The following is an 8,099-nucleotide window of genomic DNA, read 5'->3' as shown; positions in this document are numbered from 1 at the left end:
TTCTTAATAGGCTTGATAAAGACATAATCAAAATAAAAAATTTCTAAAGTAAGGTAAAAAAAGTTCCAATCAATATTATCATATGCCTTGCTATATCAAGCTTCATAATCAAATTACCCCCTCTCACCATAACATCCAAGTCTTGAAAGAACTCTTGAGCCAACAAAATGTTATCCGTGATGGCCCAACCATTCAAAAGACCCATCTGATTAGAAGAAATAATTCTAGGTAAAATAGAAGTAAGATGATTCATAATAATTTTAGAGATCAACTTATTGAAAAAAGTATAAAGACTGATAGGTCTAAAGTCATTACAAGTGTTAACAGTGTTGTTTTTAGGAATAAGCACAATAGAAGTAGAAATAAAAAACATAGGTATAGGGTTACTATCAAAGAAATCCAAAATTGTAATAAAAATATTGTTATCAATAATATGCCAAGATTTTTGAAATAAAATAGTGGTAAACCCATCAGACCCAGCCACAGAATTACTATTCATATCAAATAGAGTCTTTATAACCTCTTCAAAAGGAGGCCTATGGAGAATGACATTCTCCTCATGGGAAATAAAGGGAGGAATGAAAGAACGATCTATAATCTAAGTGAGATTAAAAACTTTATTGAAACGAGTTTGAAAATGTTGCACAGCTAAATTAGCAATCTCCATAGAATTATCACTAACATAACCATCCTCACTTTGGATTTTATTGACACTATTTTTAACCCTTTTCCTCTTAACCAATGCATGGAAATATTTAGTATTGTTATCACCTACAACCAAGTGTTTAGCAGCAGCTGTTTGCTTCCAAAAAATCTCTTCCTAACCTTAAAAATTAAAAAGATCCTCTTAGGACTTCTTTGAAAGACAGAATTTAGCATAAGAAGGGTCATCTTGATAAGCCAGCTCAAGAGATTAACAAGTTGCTCGACTTTCAAGATATTTGAAGAAACATTCCAAAAACATGTTGGTTCCACCAATTTAAGACTTGTTTCAGTTGTTTCAGCTTAAACCAAAGTCTCCTCATGCCAAAAATATTATTATCTAAATGTAATAGAGCTTGCCAATTATTCTGATCAACATCAAAGAAAGAGTCATGAAGTAGCCGCATGTTTTGGAATCTAAATTGGGAGGATGCATTAAAATGTCTAAACTTGAGGCTAATAAGTAAATGGGAGTGATCAGATAAAGTTCTATGTAGATGCTACATATTGGTGGAATTAAATGAATTAAGCCAAGGGTCATTAAAGAGCACACGATCCAGCCTTTGCCATAAGTGACCCCTATTCCAAGTAAAATTATTACCAAAAAAACCAATATCAATTACGTTATAAGTCAAAATCATATTATCGAAGTCCTTCATAGAATAATAAGAAAGAGTGGAATCTCCAATCCTTTCAAAGGGATTAGTGATAGCATTAAAATCACCACCAACAAGCGATGGCAAATTATAAATATTATGTAAATCAATAAGTTGATCCCAAAGCAGTTTTCTATTATAAAGAGAAGAAGTAGAATACACAAAAGAAACACAATAATACAAATTAAGAGCATCAACTTTACAATGCAAAATATGAGTAAAATCACCAATAACATAAATTTTAATCTGATCTTTTTCAGAAAATCCAAATCTTGTTAGCTACATTAGAAATAGCATAATTAAAACCCAAGAATTGAGAGGTGTTCAACAATTTAGATGAGGAAATAAGAGGTTCAAGCAGCACAAGAATAGAAAGGTTATGCACAAGACATAAGTTCTTAACACAAATTCTAGAAGAAGGATAACAAATGCACCTCACATTCCAAATAATAGCTTTAAACATAAATAAACACTTAATGGGAAGTATGGGAGCGAGTGTTTCTAGGAGGTTGTAAAGAAATAAGTTTAGGCTTCCTTCCTCTTTTGCTATGAACCTTATTAAAACTAAAGTCATTATCATCCTTGGAAAAACATTTAGCAACAATATGCATATCCTCAATATCAATCAAAGCATCACTATTATAATAATAATTTGAAAGAGTCTTACGACTATTTGGGTGTTCTCTTTGAATAGTTTATTGAGAAAATTCATCCTCCATAAACATAACATCATCCTCCATATTATCACGAGTCCTCATAGCAAGCTCTTCAATGCATTTAGAAATAGGCGAGTCATGCTCCATAGAAACAAATTCACTTTCCTCTAAAGGGATGTCATTCCTCTCACCCTCTTTGCAAGGCACTTGAATAGCCACAAGTTCCTATTCATTTAAAGGATTAGAAGAAGTATAGGTAGGCATAATACCATTAGACTCATAAACATTTTGATTAAAAGTGCAAGAAAGGATAGTTTCAACAATAGCATTATTTTAAACTTAAATACTAGGCAAAGTATACATCATATTCTTCTCACAATTAATAGAAGGAAAAGAAAATGATTGGACAATAACTCCCTGATCATGATGCAATGAAACATCATTTGTAATAAAAGGAAGAGGATCATGAACATTAACCATTGACAGCTCCTCAAGAGATTGAGGATTAGAGGCATTTTCCTCTAAATTATCCTAAATGGGATTAGAGACATCCTTAGTGACCACCTCATTTTTTTTGTTTGTTTCAATGAATCCTTTTCTTTACGAAGACAAGGATGCTTTTGAAAAAATTCATTCACGCCATGTACGTGCATCTTTTAAAAAGAACGAAATATAGGTAAAGTTTTAAAATCTATTATTTAGAAATACCCCTTGACTTCTAACCCAATCCATATCTCACTTGGATGATTTTTTGAGACATCTAATTCAACCAAAACCCAAGCACCAGACGGCCTCGATACAGAGGCAATGGCTTAGTCAGTTTGTAACAGTCTCCAGAAAATAGAAGCTATACCAAAAAGGATTTGATGATTAAAAAGGTGAAGTCTCAAATTAAGGAAGGAAATCCAAACCGGTGCAATAGGGGATTCCTCCCTAACATTAAAATTCAGAGTCCATTTAGGCAACTACATTTGACACGCTTGATTATAATAAGATCTCCTAAAAAATATGATGACATATTTAAGATCATAAGAAAGTTGGATAGCAACATGTCTTTGATCGAGTAAACAAATGTGAAATGATCTGAAAAGCTTTAGATTCAAAAAAACATTTTGTGTAACATCAAGGTTCGGGCATCACATTACAAATTTACTAACAAGCATCAAGGCATAGGGGGCTGGAAACTGATCAACAACCAAATCTTTAAATAAGAGAGTCGGACAACCCTTGAAGGAAGAATGCATGAATTTCATGTTAGAAGAACTAGATGAAGAACCAGCTAAAAGATCTTTAAAGGATTGAAATTTCCCTTGAAAAAGAGAGGAAGATTTCTGGATCGATGACGAAGGGGTTGTCATCGCCCAGCACCGAAAACCAATGATACTTCAAAATGAGGAAATAAAAGACTGTAAAATGAATAAAGTAAGAGAAAATAATTGTAAAATTTTAAGAGAAACAGCCATGAGATCAGCAAACCAGCACGTAAGAGGAATCCCTAGAATCATCACAAAATTTCCTCCGAACCCAGAGTTCAAAGAGACGTTTGTGAGGTAGATTAATATTGCTTATGAAATGTTTCTTTGATCATTAGGTGCTGGCTGGAGAGTAACTTAGTAGTTCATTCACTTTGGACTTACGATCTATGAGTTTTTTGATCTTGTAGAGAGAGCTAGGTTGGTCAAGAGTAACCTAATGCCCAACCAAAAGTAGTGGGATTCTAGCATGAAGAGATTTGGTGGAGAATATTCTAGGAGTGCATTCAATGGAAAAAAGTCCAGAGTGGAGGCATGATTCCAAGAGGGGAGGATCAACAACATCTAGGACTATAGGAGAATATGTATCAAAGTAGTATTAAAGTCAATAGTTTATTTTGAGGAGGAAAATAGGTCGATATTTTCTCTATATGGGTTAGTGTGCTTCATTTATGGCCAGTCAAGCCATAAGGTGGCATAGCGTCTGTAGAGAGGGCCAAAAGCTAGAACTAAAGTTAGGGAAACCAGAGTTAGGGAAGCAATCATCCCCTTCTAGAGTAGTTAGTAATGCTCATTAACTCATAGTAAAGGTAGATTTGGAGGGTGATAGACAGGTGGGCCAACGAGAGGAGTTTTGAGAGAATCTATTATTGTCACCAGTACAACATCGATGTAGCCCAAAGTATATAGTCTGAATCAACAGGAAATAAAGGAGGCACAAAACATAGTGAATGTATGATACATATTTCTACACTATCTTATCATTTTTTTCCTTTTTATCTAAGTATGTGTTGGATGCTTGAAGTTTGATTCTAGATCCATTAGCTTCTAGTTTCTTTATTTTGTTGTTAATTAAATATTTTTTGGTAGCTAACAAGATATGTAGGTGTAAAATTAAATTTTTGAATATGAAGCTAAAATTAGAATTGATTATTGCCTCAAAAAGAGTTTGATGTCATAGTGGGTATAAATTTGTTTAGTAGGCATTAAGCTTAGATTGACTATAATATAAAGAATGTGAGCCTGTTTATAAATGGAGAAGTGTTCCACTTTCTGGGTGCTAAGGAGTGTTTTATTTTCCTTGATATATGTATTGCAAGAGAATAATGCTTTGACAAAAGGGGATCTTGTTTTTTTGACTTATATAAGATATTTAAATAAATCAGTTAATGGCTTTGAGGATGTTCTAGTGGTGAAGGAATTCTTTATCATCCTCATTGAATGGTTATATGGGTTGCCTCTAGAAAGTGAGGTGGAGTTTTACATTGAGGTGGTTATTGGTATGACTCTCATAATGAAGACACTCAATACGATGGTAACTAGGAAATTTTAGGAGTTAAAGGTTTAGTTAAAAGAGAAGTTGGATAGAGATTTTATTTGGCGGAGTGGATCTCCATGGAGAGTTACTATACTATTTATGAAGAATAAGGAGCTAAATATAGTGACTATGAAGAATAAGAATCCACTACCCAAGATATATGATTTGTTTGATTAGTTAAAAGGAGCAATTGATTCTTTAAGATTGATTTGAGCTCAGACTATCAATTAAGAGTGAAGGTGAAGAATGTGATGAAGATAACTTTTAGTATTATAAATTAGCAGTATGATTTTATGGTGATGTCATTCAGTGCGACTAATGCTCCATCAGTATTCATGGATCTAATGCATCGAGTATTCTGGGTGTATTTTGATCATTTTGTTATTATATTCATCGATGATATGCTAATGATTAATTCAAAGTATGAATAAAAGATTTAGACAATATGAGGTTTACTTTGGAGACTCTAAGGTAATAGAATTTATGTGCTAAATTTTAGAAAAAAAAATTTGGTTAACTTATGTAACCTTTCCATGGCACAGTTGACCTCATTTTTGTATGAGGTCACTTTTGACCCCTTTCGCGAACCTTGGACCTTAGGTCTCTTGGGACTTTTGATCTTAAGAGTTTCCTAGTTCCTAGGCCCCTTAAGCCCAATTCAGATTGTAACTCAATTAAAACAAAAAATCCTTGGGCTAAGGACTAAGTTCCTGAAGCCCTTCTTGAACAATTTTTCCATCATTTTGAAACCCAATCAATTGACATCTGATTCAAGGCCTGTCAATTCCATATTGATCTGATATGTTTCTAGTGTCAACCCTACAAATTTGAGCTCATTTGGAGTACTCTAACATCATAAACTTAATCTAATTTCAAGGGCTACAAAACATTTAAATATTTACAATCAATGCCACTAGACCTTTCACCTAGTGGAATTTGACCTTAGAGTCCCCTCCAAACCTTCTGATCACTCCTAGCACCTTGATATTGAATTGTTAAATAATAGTCTACATCTTTTCATATTTAATTTGTCCCAGAACCGACTCAAAGCTAAAATGACCAAAAATCTTCCTCAAATGTTTTCAAATCAAGTTTGAGACCTTTTTAACCCAATTCCAACCAAGGTCAATTTGGTTGACCAAGTCAACCCATTTTATATTTAATTTATTGAATGATTGCGTATAGAATTATCTACTTTTTCTAGTTTTTTTGCATTTGTGTGTCGCTTTTGTTTTTGCCTGGATTTGTGAGACTCGTAAGGGTGTGAAAAGTTTTATTCTCATAATCTTAAAGTTTAAAATTTAGTGAGTCTAGATAACATAGAAAGATAAGAAAATTTAGGGAATTAGCAGGGGATTGACCCCGGAGTCGCATGCATATTTCTGCACTACTTCTTTCCTCGCTTTAGACCCTTCCCCGCCTACGGGTAGAGTCCGGATAGTCTGACCTATGAGGACGAGGTGCCGGACCTGGGGAAGCTGAGTCTTATAAAAAATTATTTTCTAAGCCTATTTTTAACTTTCAAGCATACTTGATTTGAGGTTTTTAACTAGCATGCATTGCATTAGCAACAAATCAAAAGTGTCAAAAATTTTAATTGCATTAGTCCTTAGCATGTTGCAACCAACATAAGTCAAATGGGCCAATTATAAAAATCTCTAGATGTCAGCCCCAGCTCTCCAAAACTGTAAATAAAATGTCCCTACCACTCTTTCATTAAAGATCGGACTCACATATTTTAAATTGATTAGGTGGTTAGCTGGCTCCCAAATCCAAGTCGGGGTAAGTCTAGACCTTGCACTGCATTAGTTAGGTTTGAGCGACTATGGTCTAGTGTCCAAATTAGATTTAGGATTCGGGGAAGATCATTGATTATAAGATCCCAAACTTCAGGAATATAATCCTAATTTTCTAATAAAATGCTCAACTCTAATTAAATCTTCTTTCATTCCAAAATGTAAAGCCCAATACTTAGATTAGGTTGGGACACTTTCAGATGGTTCCAGAATCTCGAAGTGTCCCCTACTTTTCTTCCCTCGATTGCAGTAATTACTGCTCAATTTTGATTCATTCCCTTTTGAGTTTCTAAAATTCACATCTTTTTAATATCACTCATTGAAAATCTAACAAAATTTTGTCACTATTTTAATCGAGAGTTTTTGTAGGGGACTTTGTCTTCTTATGATATAATTAACTACGAGGGCTTGAGCTCGTAGGAGATTTAGAATCACACACTCATTTGATTTTAAAAAATTATTTTTTCAAAATTTATATTGGATTCCTTTGGGAAAGATTAAAGATGATTGTTATCATCATATTTGAAGAATTATCATCAAATGATATTTTCTCTCTTTGGGGAGATATATCTTTCGTTGATAAAGCTTTGGATGTGAACTTAACCATCACACTTCTTGATTATCATAGCTGGATATTTAGTAGAACCTCATTTTTGTCCTCCGAGGCCAAATGAAGTTCTCTTTAACATCCGGTTATAGTATTCAAGATGCGGTTCATAATTCTAGATCTGAATCCCATCTTGAAATTATATTTTCACCTTTTGAGGTGATATATTTTTTCAAACGGGATAATTCAATTTTAGAATTAGAATCTAACTTTAATTTCAAAATTCCCAAAGAAAACCAAAATTTTCAAAACAGTTATCAAAATTCACCAACAAAAAAAAATGGAGGTCCGGTGGGACTAATTCTCTCTCTCCATCTTTAATATAGACAAAATTTCATTTCATCGGTAGTCTTTACTACCCTTTCTTCTATTGGTCCCTCCAACCATTTATTTCTTGGGTGAGTGTGGCCAACATCTAAAATAAAATGTATATTGAAAAGAGAGGTCATGCCTCCAAACTTCTTATTAACTAAGTGTTGATTCTGATTTTGACCTTCTACTGCCAGGCTAACTGGTAGGGCGATAGCGATAAATTAGGTTTTTGATATCTCCCTTCCAATCCTATAAATTTATATTAATGATGCTTAACTCAATACATAAATTCTTAAGATTGAAAAAGGATGTTTAGAGATCCTAATCTTATTATATATATATCACCAGTTGTTGAGGTGTCCACTGAAGTTAAGTTTATTTTTTAGGAAGGATCCAATTTTGGACTTACCTTTGCCACTAAGAACTAGAGAAAGAACTATCTGAGAAGACTTAGGAAGAAGATCTCCAAGGCTAAGAGAGTTATACCTTTCAAGACTTTAGCCCGAGTAGAGCTTAAGGCTGTTGAGGAGCTGCCTATTCCTGCTTCCTCTCCCCTCCTCAAGGGGGGTCGCTTCTACCC

The sequence above is a fragment of the Dendrobium catenatum genome, unplaced genomic scaffold (genome assembly GCF_001605985.2).
Source record: "Dendrobium catenatum unplaced genomic scaffold, ASM160598v2 fragScaff_scaffold_1228, whole genome shotgun sequence".
Classification (NCBI taxonomy): domain Eukaryota; kingdom Viridiplantae; phylum Streptophyta; class Magnoliopsida; order Asparagales; family Orchidaceae; genus Dendrobium; species Dendrobium catenatum.
Note: the sequence above shows the minus strand (reverse complement) of the source record.